The sequence below is a fragment of the Ochotona curzoniae genome, unplaced genomic scaffold (assembly GCF_017591425.1).
Source record: "Ochotona curzoniae isolate NIBS_2020 unplaced genomic scaffold, NIBS_Ocur_1.0 contig_4645, whole genome shotgun sequence".
Taxonomy (NCBI): Eukaryota; Metazoa; Chordata; class Mammalia; order Lagomorpha; family Ochotonidae; genus Ochotona; species Ochotona curzoniae.
In genome coordinates this window covers 2,773,958-2,790,532 of record NW_024466353.1, presented here as the reverse complement: position 1 = coordinate 2,790,532, position 16,575 = coordinate 2,773,958, and the positions used below count along the sequence as shown (strand labels likewise).

The 16,575-nt window shown below is 43.2% G+C and overlaps 1 protein-coding gene across 1 annotated transcript in view; it reads right to left on the bottom strand.

Annotated features, from left to right (window-relative positions):
• The window catches only part of FAR2 (fatty acyl-CoA reductase 2), an 84,259-nt gene extending 69,102 nt beyond the window's left edge, over positions 1-15,157 (bottom strand). The window contains exon 1 of the mRNA XM_040987463.1: positions 14,899-15,157. The gene's annotated coding sequence lies outside the window, so the exon portion shown is untranslated. The remainder of the gene's footprint in view (positions 1-14,898) is intronic.
• Positions 15,158-16,575: the final 1,418 nt, after the last annotated feature.

Sequence of the window (16,575 nt, the reverse complement as noted above, 5' to 3'; positions counted from 1 at the left end):
TGCTGTTTTAAAAGAACCTTAAAGACAGTAATAAATATGGTTTTCCACCTGAGAGGATATAGCCTTTCCTAGATAACTGGGCTAATCTTTTCTGTCTAACTATAAATCGAATTGGATTGACACTGAACTGAAACTTTGAGACTGAGTTTCCATGTAGTTATGAATAGCTTTAGAACGAGTTCTGTCCAATGTGGACCTCATATTCCGGTATAACTCTGAGTTAATGCAAATCTCTTGCTCCCTTGCTAACCCCAGCTTCCTGTAAGTGATTTCTCTGTGAACTCAACAAAATTAGCAGTTGGGAAGAACAAGCCGTGCTTGTGGGGGTTTGTTTACTTCTTCCTGCTTTAGGCTGTCACACCAACTACAATTGTTTCATGTCTTGTGTGTTTCCCCTTCCTTCAGAATAGTCTCTCTGCTTGAGCTGGATTCCAGGCCCAGGAGCAGGTGCCTCCAGGAGAGCGGCATCCGGTGTTTACTGCAGAAGGTGCTTATCCTTTCTGCTTCTCGTTTCTTTGGACTGTTTTTTATCTGTGGTTTTCTGAAGGGATATATTTATATCCCCTTAGATATAAATATAGCTTGCCATATAAATATATATATGAAATGGAGAGTATATATACTTTCTCCATACATTTTAGACAGAACATACATTTTAGACAGAACTCCTACATTCTAACAAGATGCCTGGCAGGGTCAGCTTTAACTAAAGAGAAAAAAAAAAAAGATTTGAAATCTGTCCTCCTCGTGATCTTTCAATGCTGCCAGCTGACTCCAAGGTCTTGTTTCAGGAGCGGGAAGTCCTGACACTATGCTGCTGCTATGCACTTGAGGAAAGGAGATGTGAAGTTCTCACAGTGCGGACACCATCGTGCATCACCATACTTCAGGGCTATGTGAGTACAAGCTAGCTTCCCCTGCATGACTTGAAACCTTAGCTAACTTGATGTTACTGAAGCAAATGTTAACTTACATGTGGATGTAATTTTGGAAGCCTAAAATATTGAAATGCCAGGAATTCTTGTTTTGAGAAGGAATAAAAGTCATTGTAAAGGTTGAGTTCTTCAGCCTCCTTTCCAGCTCTTGCTCATGAATAGCAGGTTGTTCAGACGGAATGGTATAAAGTGCAGGTGACAAGATTAAGAGACTATTCAGAAAAAGTTCTGTATCAAGGACCAGTGTTATGGAATAGCAAGTTAAGCTGTCAACTACATTGTGGCTTTCCATAAAAGTGTTGGTTCAAGTTCTGACTGCGTCACTTCCAATCCAGCACCCTGCTAATGGCCTGGGAAAAGCAGTAGGAGATGGCCCAAGTGTTTGGCATCCTGCCATCCATGTGGGAGACCTGGATGAAGCTCTTGGCTTCAGCTTTGCCCAGCCCTGGCTGTTGGCGGCCATCTGAAGATTGAATCAGTAGGTGGAAGATCTCTCCCTCTCTGTGCTTCTGCCTTTCAGATAAATAAATATTTAAACACTTCTATAGTGGGTAGGAACTTATGTGTAAAAGTCTTAAAGAAGCTTCCCTCTCTTGAACCAGGCTTAAAACAATGACAATCCTGACCTTATAGCAGCATTCGTGTAAAGGACAATGATAAAAACTTCCCAAGTGAAAGAACACAAGACCTCCAGAGATGTGTGCGGTCAGAGCCCTAAGGGACAACAACCCAAAATACCAGTCCTGGGCAGAATCCTCGAAAACACTAAATGAGGCATGGAAGTCACTGGGAGGAACATTGTGAATCAGAGCTTTTGAAAAGAGACCGTTAAAAATGAACAGAATGACTGTGAAGTAAAAGCCTGGGGTAGACAGTGTCAGGAAAGCATTGATTCCAGACTGAGTGACGTCATATGTCCCAGCACCCTGGAGCTCGTTAAGGAATCCTGTCAGGAAGTTCCAGCGATGAGCTGAAGGTCTGGGAAGCTGCTCTACATCTTAAGCTCATTTCCTTAGCCTCCTAAAAAGTGTCTGTATCATTGGTTTTTCATCCTCCTTCTCTGTTCGTGCTTCTTTGTTGGAAAAACTACAGGAAATCTGTTGTCTTACATTTAATAGAGCTTTATGATCTACGATCCTCCTACTTACATAGGAAATGTTCATTCATTGCCATTAATCAAAACAAAGAAAATATTATCATTGTACTTGGAGATCCTAGTTAGCTGACTCTCAGCTCAGATCCTCTTCTCCCCAGCGGACACACCTCATGCACTCTGATCACACTGAGCTCATTCCTGACCCAGAATCTTTGCACCTGCTCCTTGCAGAGTTCAATGCTCTAGTTCAAGATCTGAACAGGAATCCTTATTTCATTATATTCAGGCCTCAGCTCAGAATTTCAGTCTTTTGAGAAAGAATTTCTCTGACTACCCCGTAATCTAACTGCCCTGCACTGTCATCATCAGTCACATCCCCCTGCTTTCTGTTTTTATTTGTTCAGATCCATTCTTTTCACACTGAACACCCATGTTCTCCTTTATTTGCTAGATCAACTCTTTTCCAATAGCATAAGTTTGCTATAGGAAAAGCCTTTGTTTTTGTTGTTTCTAGCTTCCCAGAGACTAGGCCGCTTTGGAGAACATACAAGATTAAAAGAAAAAAATGAATGAGTATTTTCTCTTCTTGCAGAAGGTATAATGCAGTCCTAGTTAGGCCTGAAGGTTGGTTAGGAAAGTACAGCATCAACAATGTATAACCAACAAATGGTATTCTCAAATATCATCCACAAAAATGATTAAGCAAATTGGAAGATGAGTATTTCTGTCAGTATTACTAGAATAATGTACTCAAGTCTGATGGCTTTTTGAAAAATGAAGTAAGTTTAGATAGAAATCTATCACTTGGATGATGGAATATGATCAGATGTGCTAAAAAGTGATGACACACATGAAGGTAACATCAAAGAAAAGTTGGGCCAGGGCCTTAGAGTAATTGTGGAGTGGAACTTCAGATTATGCCTGTTATTAAACCAAGCCTCCTCTGGGTTTCTTACACAAGTAATTGTTTCTACTCAGACCTTTGCTCTAGTTCGGGGCCATTTGAGCAGATATACATAAACTTATTAGAAGGGAAGTTTATTCCAAGGGAGACAAGGCATGAAGGTTTGGACTGGAGCCTAAATGAAACAGTTCCAGGTGAGTGTGGTGGGGATGTTGTAAGCTGACTTCTTTTCAGTCATATGTGGCAGGGGCCTCCATGGTTCAACACTTGTACTTGCATTCATATTGTGCTTCTCTTGATGTTCTGTGGCCCTGTTGGTTTCTGATGTTTAGTACTGCAGCAATATGTGTGGATTTTATCCACAGGCATTTTGCTACCAAAATGGATATTTTCAGAGTCTTATTCACCTTCAGCTTGTGCGGTTGTTGCTACCTCAAGGCAACTAAAGAGGTGGCCACTTGCGGCCTAACTCTACCTGCCCACATGAATGTGAGCTGGTACAAATAACTTCAGCTTGTAGTCTTAGCAGCAAACTCATCCAAGCTTCTGAGTTTGGACAATTCTTGTAGTTCCTGCCTGCTTCTTCGTCAACTGCAGTGTCTTTCTCACAGTACCATCTACAAACTGTCTAACTCCCAATAGGAATGGTTATGATGCTGAAGAGATGAGATGATGAGGCTAGTGTAGGAAGCCAGAAGAAATTAAGTGGCTTGTAAAGATGACAAAGGTAGGGTATGTGAATGAGTGCTGGGAGGTAGAGCTGGGATTGAACTCAGACCACCTGATTGTGAGTTTCTCATTCTTTGTTTCATACTTTGTTCTGCGTGCAGGCCCGCATCCTTCTCTGCAGCAGACAGGACTTTACCCATTTTAGAAAATGAGTGGCAAGGACACTCTCAACACAACTGAAAGTTTAGGAGCAGAGCTTACAATGGTGAAAAATCGTCCCTGAACTGCCTGCCTTTTCTATGTTGTGAAAAAAAAAAAAAAAAGACATTACTATCTGAAGAGATTCTAGCTAGTCCAATATTAAAACAAGCATGAATGATCTGCCCCAATCTACTTAGGGGAAGTGAGGAAAAGGCAGTGTGACCTTATTCCCACAATCTGCATTTCGATAGCCAATGACTGCTTAAAACCCTGACAAGGGCCCGGCGCGGTGGCGCAAGTGGTTAAGTCCTCGCCTTGCAACCCCGGGATCCCATATGGGCGCCGGTTCTAATCCCGGCAGCCCCGCTTCCCTTCCAGCTCCCTGCTTGTGGCCTGGGAAAGCAGTGGAGGACGGCCCAAAGCTTTGGGAACCTGCACCCGTGCGGGAGACCCGGAAGAGGCTCCTGGCTTCGGATCGGCATAGTATCGGCCCGTTGCGCTCACTTGGGGAGTGAATCATCGGACGGAAGATCTTCCTCTCTCTCTCTCCTCTCTCTGTACATCCGCCTTTCCAATGAAAAAATAATAAAAATAAATCTTTAAAACCCTGACAAGGGCACAGCATTTTGTTATCCATTAAACCATATCAGGCCTAATGTTTCTTTTCATGAGGAGCAATATCTAATCCTTGGACCCTTCCAGGCATGAAATTCCCGTTGGGTCCTCTCTTTCTCCTCCACAATTTCACCTTAGCTCATGTCTGAGTCACCAACTGCTTGAATTTGTCCCACAGCCTCTGAGCCTGTCTGCTGGTTGGGGACATTTCTCCCTTCAGGATAGATAATCTGGGTCTTTTCTCCCGAGGAATCCACCTGCCGCAGATTACTTCCCCAACGTTAGTTCCTATTTGGCCACATCAAGGTCTCATTTCGCCATAGGAGCATGTTCCTATTATTTTGCTCATTTTCCTCTTGCTACTAAGAAGTGTAATCCTCCTCATTACTGCAACCCCGTTTGAGATCAACACTCCACTGCACACCATCATTTCCTTTGGAGAACGTGGGTTGCAGCTGCTCTCAGAAGCTCTCACTTTGGTACTCATTTCCTCCTTATTTGGCTCCTATTCTTCAGTTTTGCCTCCAGAGCTCAGCTGGCTGAGGCAGCTCTTCTTTTGTGCTTCTCCCTAACACTCAGCTCAAGATCCAAAGTCCTCAATGAACCTTTCCTGAAACCTGGATGACAGAGGACTGCATTTCTTTTTATGAAACAGAGTACAATATACCTTTGAGTCAAATCTGATAGTAGAAACGATGAGTACACAAGATAACCATGGAGATTGTTCTGTACCACACCACACCCTGCCAGAAAGTTAATACACAAAATCTACAGGGAGCATTCCTGGCCTCCTAGCCTCTGGTTTCAGTGGATCACTTAGCAGGGAGTCTGTCTACCTCACTGGAGTGTGGGCTGCAGATAGCACTGGTCAGCCTCGAGCTACTCCATGAGGCCTGCAGAGGGTAGGTATCATGGCCTGAATAGTTCTGGCAGTCCACCATCCTTACACTTCCCTACAGTGGAAGGAGAGCAGGAAGAGGACTTTGTTTGCACAGAGCCTGGGTTCTCCCCAGAGAGGGTGTTCTTATGCCTACTGCTCTTGCCCTGGATGACAGTGTTAAGTTTCTAGTCAGTTGTGAGACAACACATTTCTTCTAAGGCTTCTACACAAACCAACTGGGGAAAAAAATGTGCTGCATATGACTTCTTACGTGATTAACAGAGGTCAGATTAAAGTGCTTTGTTCAAGGTCCTGAATTAGTTCAAGAGTGTGATAATTCTTTTAAGATCTAGAAGAATGATATGTGCAATGATTCCCCCATTTCCCAAATTCACTCCATTTACTTGAGAGACGAAGAGAACCTCCATCCACTAGCTCATACCCCAAATGCCTGCAACTGCCAGGGTTGGAGCAGCCCAAAGCCAAGAGACAGAATTCCATCCAGGTCTCCCCCAAGGATAGCAGCGCCCCAAATACTTGAGCCATCATTAGCAAGACAGACTCTGGAGCAGAGCAAGAGATGAAAGCCAGGTGATCTGATCTGGGATGTAGGTATTCCAGTCACTAGCTTACTGCTGAACCAAATGCAATCCTCTATAAAGATTCTTAGGAACCATTGGATGCAAGTTGAACCATTCTCACTAGTCAGTCTTCTCCAAGGAGAAAACTCGTTAGCCATCATCCATCCATCCATCAACCCATCTAGTCAATTCGTTTTAAGCCAATATAGCCATCATGTGACTTGAGTTTTAGTCATATACATGAGAAAGAAGCAGAGACAGCAAAACAAAGCCCGGTAGCAAGTGGTTGGAAACCCTGGCGGAAATATGTGTAGTTCTGGAGATGCCATGCTGAGGTCCCTCATCTTGTTTCTGGGACAAGAGTTCTCAGTGTCCTGCTTTAACTTGTTGGAGCTCTGAGATGTCCTGCCTCTGTGGTGACCCCTCCTTGCTGTGACCCAGGGCAACTGTACATGGCAATTATGTTCGTAAATCGCATCCCAACTGTAACAGCCAGGATCCTGAGTCTTAGAGAACAAGTAATTGGCGAGGAACCAGAATGGGTCTATACTTAATTCCCTCTCCCATGCAGGCCCCCAAGCAGGGGCCTGAAGTACTCTGATACAGAGGCAGCTGGGGTCTTTCTCCAGCTGTAAAATCATGCGTGGGATCCCTCATGATTCTGAACAGAAGAAACACTGCCAAAGGTTTCCAAAATTTCTTGGCTGAGCATTCAAGGTGATTCAAAAGTCAAATGCAATTTGGCTTTTTGGCATCTTTCTCTTCCGGACATCAGCTTTTTAACCGTGATCTAACAAGCTTTTGTTTCTTCCAACTTTTTTCTTTTTTGACCATCCTGACACTTCTCTGATGCTCCAGTTCTGTCCCACTAGGCAATTTCTAAAATCTTCCCCAGGGTGCCTTGCTTTCATAAAAGGCTGAGGACCTCCGCCCTATCCAAGTACTACATCGCTCCCTTGTTCCTAGGACTCTGGTATGCCAGCCATGTTTCCCATCACCAACACACAGCCAGTCCTTGGGCACAGTCCTTATGTCATTCCATACCACCTTCATTTATTCCTGACTAGCACCTCCTGGTTCTTTTTCTTGTCTGTGCCTTAATTCTCTAATTAGATATGAGACTTGTATGTCACAGTGCTTCCCATTTAATTAGGATCCGACACATGTTTTTGATTGCCAGAAGTGGGCCAGAGTAAAGGCAGTGCGTTATGGTATCCACAGTAGCCACAGATGAGCTCTGGGGAAAGCTGCGGGCCGTGCACATGTGTGTGGTGGGACTCGCAGGACCTGAGGCCTCCTGCCAGGCAGAGAGTAAGCCGACGTTTAGGAAATTTCAGCAGTTTCTCAATCAGCCTCGATCCTGATGAACGAAGTTCTGTCCAGTAAATCCGAGGGTCACTTTCTGAATACAGTGTCTTCACGGCTCTGATAGGGCAGGAGCATTGCAACAGCTTCAAAGAAGTTTGATTAGGCCACAGAGATTCCTGTTAGCTAAGGCTGGACATATATGATGAAAGGCAGGCTGCTTGGTTCAATTCTGCACAGGGGTGAAGCCTGCAGGCTGCTGGGTGATTCTCACCTAGTGCCTTGGGGAGACAAGTCAGGCACACTGGCAGTGCCTGACAGGGCTCCCTGGCTGTCCTGGCACCTGATATCCAGCAATGGTGTGAATCTGAGTAAACAAAGAAAAACACCATTTCAGGAAATTGTGTCTTTATTATGCTGTTTCTTCTGGGAGATAGCCACCATTAAGACAGCATAACTAGGGGCTCCTCAAAGCAGAAGAAATGTATTTGTTTGTCTATAAATATTTATTTTATTGCAAATTCATATATATATATATAGAGAGAGAGAGAGAGAGAGAGAGGAGGAGAGACAGAGAGGAAGATCATTGATCTCAGGGGTCGATGGCCACAGCTCCTAGTACAGTGCGCTGTGTAGTGTCCTGTAAGTTGTACAGGATGGCTGATGGACTCGCATGTTTCCACAGTGGTCAGCAAAGCCAGGGACTGAGAGGAGCAATGATTGTACTGCTCCAGCCAAGGCTGTCAAGTAAGACACCCTGTGGTGGTGATGGAGACAATCTGGAGGTGACGTGCCACATGTGGCTGTCATGTACTTGGTACGTGGCTAGTGTAACTTAGGAAGCGAATGCTTGTTTTTATTTCATTATGATGAATGTGATTTTAGTAGCTACATGTCTGTGACGGTCACCATGCTGAACAACACAGTTCTGGTAAAATCATGAGCTCAAGTTTGACCTAGATAAAGCATAGTCAGCACTCCTGATGAGAAGTCACCACTCACCATCAGACACGCAACTATGGCAAAGCAATTAATCATATTAGAAGTTTCACTGTAAACATCAAGAAAGTAAAGTTCGGGGCCTGGTGTGATGGCCCAATGGCCCCATATAGGATCCTGCAAGTACCAGGATCCTTTATGGGAGCTGGTTTGTGTCCTAACTGCTTCACTTCCTATCCACCTCCCTGTTGATGGCCTGGGAAAGCAGTAAAAGATGGCCCATAGCCTTAGGAACTTGCACCCACATGGGAGACCCTGGAAGAAGCTCCTGGCTCCTAGTTTTGGATTGGCTCAGGTCTGGCTGCTGCAACCATTTGAAGAGTGAACCAGCTGACAGAAGATCTTTCTGTCTCTCCTTCTCTCCATAAATCTAATCTGCCTTTCTAATAATAACAAATCTTTTTTAAAAAATGAAGTTCTTTTATTGAGGTGTTCTTTACTTGACCCTTCGTGCCCCTAACTTAACCTCTCTTTATGCCTGTACTTGGGTCTATACTTAGATAAAGAAGCTAAAAACCTCACTGCATGGGTGGGCATTGTGACACAACAGGTTAAGCTGCTAATTAAGACACCCAAGTTCCATATCAGAGTGCTTGGATTGTATCCCGCCTCCACTTCTAATCCAGTTTCCTGCTAATGTGTACCCTTGGAGGATGCGTGTGATGGTTTAAGCACATGAGTTCTTGCCTTGCTCGTGGTGCTCTCGGATTGGGCCTGGCCCACTTCCAAGTGTTACAGGCATTTAGTAGTGAAGTGGTGCACAGAATCTAATCCTCTTCCTCCTCCTCTCTTTCTCTGTTTCTCAAATAAATCAATGAAACCTTTAAAAAAATCCCACTTGAATTAATGGGCATATGATTTGGTATAGCTGTCTGAAATCAGACTGATACAAGTTTCCTTGATCAAAAACATGGTATTGTATATGAGGAAGGCCTTGAATTGCTTTACTACGCCTTGTTCACACATGAACGTATACCCACAAGTGAATCCACAGAGCAGTAGATGTCCAGGACAACCAGGGTTCATCAGACGTACTTTGTGAAGACCAAAAATGTGGCCAGCTGAGTCTGCTAGGGATGGTTGCTTGGAACAGTACAGAGAAAAAGAAAAAAGAAATCAAGATCCAAAAACAAGAAGAGAAAAAGCTCTCAAGCAAATGGAAAGGAAAAGCACAGGAAGACAAAGCAAGGATGTTCTAATGGTGGAGTGGGTGGAAGCAGGCCAGTGGCTGGAGAGGCAGAAGCGAGAACTTGCCAACACGGGAGGAATCTGTCGGTCTTTTCAGATGGCAACCACCTGACTCCAAGTCACAGCTGGAAATGCACATCCCTCTTTTGGCCTCAAAACTCCTTCCCCTTCATTTCTTGGATGCCATTCGATTTCTCTTTCCCAACTGAGCCCTCACTGTTGGCTTCAAGACACGGGTAATGTCTCCAGGGGCTTCTATTCAAGTTGCAGAGTTCATTCATCCATGCTGAATTCATTATAACCCCTACTCTGGCTGATGGCAGTAAAAGTGTTTTCTAACCCACACAAAGGTACCGTACATTCTGGAGATTCCTGAACTTGACCCCTAAGAAGGCAGTGGTTCCACTTGAGTGTCACCTTATACCATTCTTTGTTTTCATTTTCAGTGTTACTACTGATGACCTCATTCATACATGAAGTCACTTAGCGTTTTTTTTCTGCTGTCTATCTACATTAGCAGATCTCTCTCCTGAGACTTAGATTCATATCTAACTGGGGTTTCCACAAAATCATCAACATGATGACTAAAAAAACTAAGTGGAGGAGGGGCAACGTGGTGGCACAGTGGTAAAGTTGGTACCTGCAGCACCACCATCCTATGAGGGTGCTAGTCTGAATACTGGCTGCTCAACTTCCATTCTAGCTCCCTGTTCCTGGACAAGCTGTGATGGATGACACAAGTCCGTGGACCCCAGTACCTACATGGGAGAACTAGAAGAAACTTCTGGCTCCCAGCTCCAGACTGGCCCAGCGGAAGCAGTTGTAGCCATTTGAGGAATAAGCCAATAAATTAATGATCTCTCTCTTCTTTCTTTCTGTCTCTGTAACTGTCTTCCAAATAAACAAATAAGCCTTTAAAAGAAAAAACAATTGAACTTCTATCCTGTGTAAGGCTGCCACCACTCACGTGTTCACTAGAGCAGGGGGACTCCACATGTCACTCAGGTCTCTCGCAAACCTGATCTCTCCATCCTGAGATTCGGCCTCTGCTTCCGCACTTCCTGCCTGCTCTTGTCACATGCTGACTGCAGGTGCTGTGACCTCTGCAGGCTCACTCGCACAATCTACCTCCTTTCTGTGACTCGGGTTCTGCAGCTGGCAGGATCTAACATGCATTTGCTATCTGACTGCCTTGTGCACGTGCTTCAATATAAAGTTTACATTCCTCATCTAGGCATCCAGGGCAGCCCATGGGAGCTGTTCCCTGCATCTGTTTCCATTTCTCAGCTGCTGCCTGCCTCCTAACCTATGCCGGCACTTTATTTCCACACATGCCCTTTGGCTTCTTTGCCTGGCCCTGCTCAACCGCTCAGACTGGGTTAACAGCCTTTCTCTCTCACTGGCACTTACCAGGGGACACTGCAATAGCTCCCAAACCTGTCTTTCACTTACGGAATTATCAGGTCATCTTTGCAGCTCTAGCATCAGCACAACACCTGGCACTCAAAATAACTTTCTGACAAGTTGATGGATGAATACACCCATCAAAGGGAGATAATTAAGGAATACCGGGGGGATGACGCTGGAGCTGGGAAGGGAAACAAAGTAGTAGGTCTTTGACTCAAGGATGCTCTTTCCATCCAAAGACTCTGTTGTGGCCTTGCAGGTGGAGCTGCATCAGACAGCAAAGATGTTAAGTGTCTAAAACACTCTAATTGTAAAGCCTCTGTCCTTTCTGGAAATGTTGTGTTAGTAAGAAATACTAAAGGAGAGTTGATGTGATATTTAAACGGAAAAGAGTCATGGGAGAAATGCACGTATATGTCCTTCATAGAGAACTATAAAGAAGCAGAGAACTACTTATTTCTATAATAGGGCAAAGCATAAATACACTACCTTCATGTAAAACTATTTCAAACCAGGAAGAATGATTTCTGTCTCTTTGGTTCTTTTTTTTTTTTCCTTTTTAAAAAAAGTTTATTTTGACAGTCAAAGCTGCTCACAGCTATAAATAAGGAGGCAGAAATGTCACATCTATTTGAATTACATCCAGTCTGTGTTGATTACTGCCTACACGTGCGAACCAGGAAGACAAGATTTTCATTCACACAAATTGTCCTAAGTCTGAGGTTTTATTTTTCTGGAGGCTAAATAATATGGTATATCTGTTTGGCTTGATGAAATTTCCCACATCTTAATTGAGTACTCACAGAATTCAGGGGAAAATCTGCTTTCCATATCATAAATTTGGGGCATTGGTAAACTGATAAGGCTTATTAATAAGCCAGTAATAATACAGTTAGTAACTATATCATTAATTTCAGTCTTAATTTCAAACAAGGACATTAAAAATGTAGTTAATTGGGCCTCACATGATAGCCTAGTGGCTAAATCTTCACCTTGAACGCGCCAGGATCCCATGTGGGCACCAGTTCTAATCCTGGCAGCCCTGCTTCCCATCTAGCTCCCTGCTGTGGCCTGGGAAAGCAGTCAAGGATGGCCCAAAGCCTTGGGACCCTACACCCACATGGGAGACCCGGAAGATGCTCCAAGCTCCTGGCTTCAAGTTGGCCCAGCTCTGGCTATTGGGGCCATTTGGGGAGTGAACCATCAGATGGTAGATCTTTCTCTCCTTGTCTCTTTCTCTCTGTATATCTGCCCTTACAGTAAAAAACAGACATGTTTTAAAAATAAGGTTCATTTAAGACATTTAGTTTGGAAGATTTATGGAGTTCAGGCTTTGCTTGATCTTCCTCTGTAGTATCGCATGTGTGAGAGATGCTTATCAGTGACAGAGGCACATTATATATCCTTCAAAGTCTCAGCAGCACTTGACCGTGAGATGGGCCCTTTATCCACACAATAGAGTTGTTGGGGAATTAAAGAATATAGCACTCTTTTTATTGTGATTGGCAGATGGCAGACCACTCAGTCAGACATTGTTAATATTTGCATATCTAGTGCTCATATGCCTTGGTGAAGGGATCTTTTTATTCTCAACCTATTCCTAGATAGATAAGACTGCTATTGTACATATTAGATCAAAAAGGGAGTGTCAGTTGAGTAATGTAATTCAAAGACAGAATCAGAGATACACTGGGAACCAGAGTGAACACAGCGAGCCTGAAATGAGACACTGTTAGAGTAAGAACTAGGCTTACGAAGCAAATCCACGCACTTTGGGGAGGTTTTATGTCTGCTCAACTGCACGAAATTAGCATTGAGTAGCTCCGAGTACACCATAGGCCAAAAGCATGCACTGCTTCAGGTGAATCTCTCCCCCAAGGGTTTTCATCAGTTCTCACACGGATTGAAAAACAAGCACCTGCCTGTTCTTCCATGCAGATCCAAAGCAAGCTGAAGAATCCTTTACGGTTTTTCTCTGAATTTTCCTTATTTTCACTCACAGACTTTTTAGAATGTATATTCTGAATCTCTTGTCTGTCTTGGAGTACATATCATATTTTCTCTGCTCTGTGAGCGTAGAGCACAGCAGGTCACTGCTATTCAGAATGGCTCTGACTCTTGCTACCTTACTCTTAAATAGTCGTTGATAGAAAATCTTCTGTTATCCCGGATGCTCTTCAGTATTCACATTATTATTATCCTTTGGAATGATGACCAGGCAGTGAGAGTCCTCATATGTAATGGAAGTAAAATTTACTACTATCTATCCAACTTTTAAAATTTTGAATGGAAGTTATTGTAGAAAACTGGGTGCACAGTTTCCTTAAAACATTAAGAGTCAGAATGGCCGGATTATAACTGAATTCGACGGGATTTGCTAACCTCAAGAAACCATGTGCAAAGATACGTCATTCCCATAGAAGCCGTGGGAAGGTCTGTTAGAATGCTGTCAGAAACATGTTGGCACATAGAAAGAAATCTGCATCTAACAGAAAGTTACTAAATGGGAATTTCAGTTTAAATGTCCTTGTTCACAACTTTGCAGTATTGGCAATCCTTCCACTAAATCTAATCAATGATAAAATGACTCAGTCTGAATTTCAGAATCTGAGAGAAATTGAAGCATGGTTTTAGGAGCTGTGACAACCCTTGTGATAACTACAACAAATAACCTTCATTTTTGCTTCTATTTAAATTGTAGGCAAACAAATCTCACTTCTCTGAGAAATCGAGTTTATTCCAACTGAAAAAAACAGTCTTATGTTAGGGAGTCCAAACTGAGGTATCCCCTTGGGGCAACAGTCAACCTACCTTCAAAGAGGAAGGAAATGAGGGACCGAGCTTCTGTTCCACAATCTGGAATTGCTCTACTCCATTGTCAACTGAAATATGCTCTAGGCTTTACAAGACAGTTTAACTATCACAAAGCCCCAAATCCAGAAAACAGATTGCTAAAAATCACAAGGATATAGTGAAACAATCTGATTCATTAATCACATGACAGAATGATACAAGCCATTTTGGAAGACAGTTTGGTGTTTTCTTATAAAATTTAATAAGCTCTTACCACGTGACTGTTCAATCAAGCATTCTGTCATTGACCCAAAGGAGTTGTAAACCTTATGTCCACACATAAACCTGCACACTTACGTTATTCATAACTACCGGAACATGAGAGCAACTAAAATGTCATTCTGTAGGTGATAAACAAATTGGTACTAGTATTCAGCACTCTAAAGAAAGCCACTATCAAGCTGTGAGAATACCCAGAGGAGTCTTGGTAGCATCATATTTCTAAGTGATAAAGGCTAGCTTGAAAAAGCTGTCTTTTGTGTACTTCATTTAAATGGCCCTGGGACAGGTGAGAGCATACCAGGTAGTAAAAGATGCGTGGTTGGCAGTGATTTTGAGGAAGCACAGAACAGGTGAAGTCCGGTGGGGTTTTAGGGCAATAGCACACGTGCTATCCCACATGTGTTCAAAACTACACCATGTACCAGAGGTCAAGGGTGAACCGGACTGTCCATTATACACCTTGAGTCACGATGTGCCAATTTAGGATCGACATCACAGCAGCGCATTGTTCTGTTACAGGTTTCAGGCTATGGGGAAACCGTGCTTCTTTCAGAGTAGGGAGGTTACAGAACCCTCTTTAAAAAAAAAAAGCACTGTAAAGTTAGCCTTTTACTTCATGCTGAGATTGAAAATGTAGAGAGCTAAAAGCATAAGCTTAAATGTGTGGTTGTCTTGATCATTTATTTTAAAGACATTTAGTTATCTGAAAGGCAGAGTGGCAGAGAGAGGGCCAGACAGAGAAAGATCTTCCAACCAACGGTTCATTTACCAAAAAGCTGTAATGGCTGGGGTTGGATGAGGCTGAGGCTAGGAGCTCAGAATTCTAGCCCAATCTCCCAAATCAGGTGTTACAGCCCCTACTTTCCCAAACACTTTAACAATGGGTTGGATTGTTGGCCAAGTGGCCAAAATTCCAACTGGGATGCAGAGGTTTAACGTACTGTGTCACAATACTAGTCCCTAACAACATTTTAATTTTATTAAACTAAAAAGAAAATTCTATTTTTAAAATAGCATACATACAACATAAACATGTTGCTTACAGTTCTGGAGGCTGGCAAATGCAGGATCAAACACCAGTGGAGTCCGAGAACTTGTTCCCTGGTGCCATGGCACATCCTTCTGGCTGTGTCCCCACCCGACCAAAGGGGCAGCAAGACACCTGCTGAGATACACCTGCAAAGCGATATGGCTGAAGGAACTAAGGACTTTGCATGGACACTGTCTTATTTTCTGTTTCTCCTTCTATGTTACCTTAGGTGGACCACAACTTCATGCCTCATTCACTGTTACAAAAGCCAGTGTTCCATCAACTGACTGTTCTCCTTAAATACAGTTAGGCTTGTAACTTGGTGTCAAAGGGAAACTTGGCGTTATCTGAATAAACATGTAACTACCACTATTATTTGCTGAAACACAAATCTGCAAATATTCAGATGACCTTTTAAGGAACTGGGAGGTTTTGGAGTTAGCCAGAACCAGGCTCAAATACTGGCTCTACCAGTTCCTGGCCCCAGCACTTGAGAAGTTCCTTATCATCTGCCAGTTAAAGATACTTGTATCATTAGAGACCCGCCCACGTAGGAAGTACTTAACAACCCCTCTCCTTTCCGAACTGCCTCCTAGGCAAATTCAAATTTAGCTTTAGTATTCTAAAGCCTAGTATTCTTATTACAATATTCTAATTTGAAGAATCAAAAAGGCTTGTTTAATTGATTTAATATGTGCAGATGTGATAACTAAACAATGGAGAGAATTATTGTGGTATGTTCACTCTTATTTTCTAAAGATTTATTTACTTTTGTTTGAAAGGCAGAACTACAAGAGACAAATGGAGAGACATCTTCTAGCTACTGGTTCACTTCCCCTGGTCAGGGCTGGGCCAGGCTGCAACCAGAGACCAGAGATTCTTCCAGGTCTCCTCCTGGGTACAGGGTCCCAAGCACTTGGGCTCTCATCTGTTGTTTGTCTGGGCCATTAGCAAGGAGCTGGATTGGAAGTGGAGCAACCAGGGCATACTCTGTAGGTTGCTGTTGTCACAGGTGCTGGCTTTATCCACTGTGCCATAATGCTGCCTCCTATTTACTTATTTTTGAAGTTGATATGATGGCTGTGTCTCACATGAGACCATCACAATTGAGCCATCACAATTCTGTTGCTTTCTGAAAGCCACACAAAACCCACCTGCTCAGCAGTTCTAAGTGGTCAGTCGTGGTTTCCTTTCAAGGCGTAGTAGTCTGTTATACAAGAATTTGTTACCAAGCCTTGGAAATCATTGTTCTAAAAGAATTCCCCAGGAGTGAATTCTGATGCTGGTAGTAGATGAGAGTATTGGGAAAGGAATACAGCTTTCCGTTTTCTCCCTCCCAATTTTTACTTCAAGTTAATCTCCTTGAGAGCCTAAAACAAAGCAGCTTTCACAAACACCAGGCACATGCGGGGCCTGCTAATGCAATGTTATGGTTCAACATGTAAATGTATCAAAGGTCAAGTTTCAGAGACAGTTCCCATAGCGATTGTAACTTGGTCACTTCCACAGCAACTATTTGCAGCGTATCTACAACCAGAGAAGGTGTGTCTGTAACAGCACCGGTCTTTTCCGTCATTTCAAACTTCAGGCTACAGTGTTTTATTTTCTAAAACAAATCACTATTTACAAAACGGTCAGATTTCATGTCTGTTCCTGAGAGCTCTTCAAACTGCCCTGGCTATTTTGATGG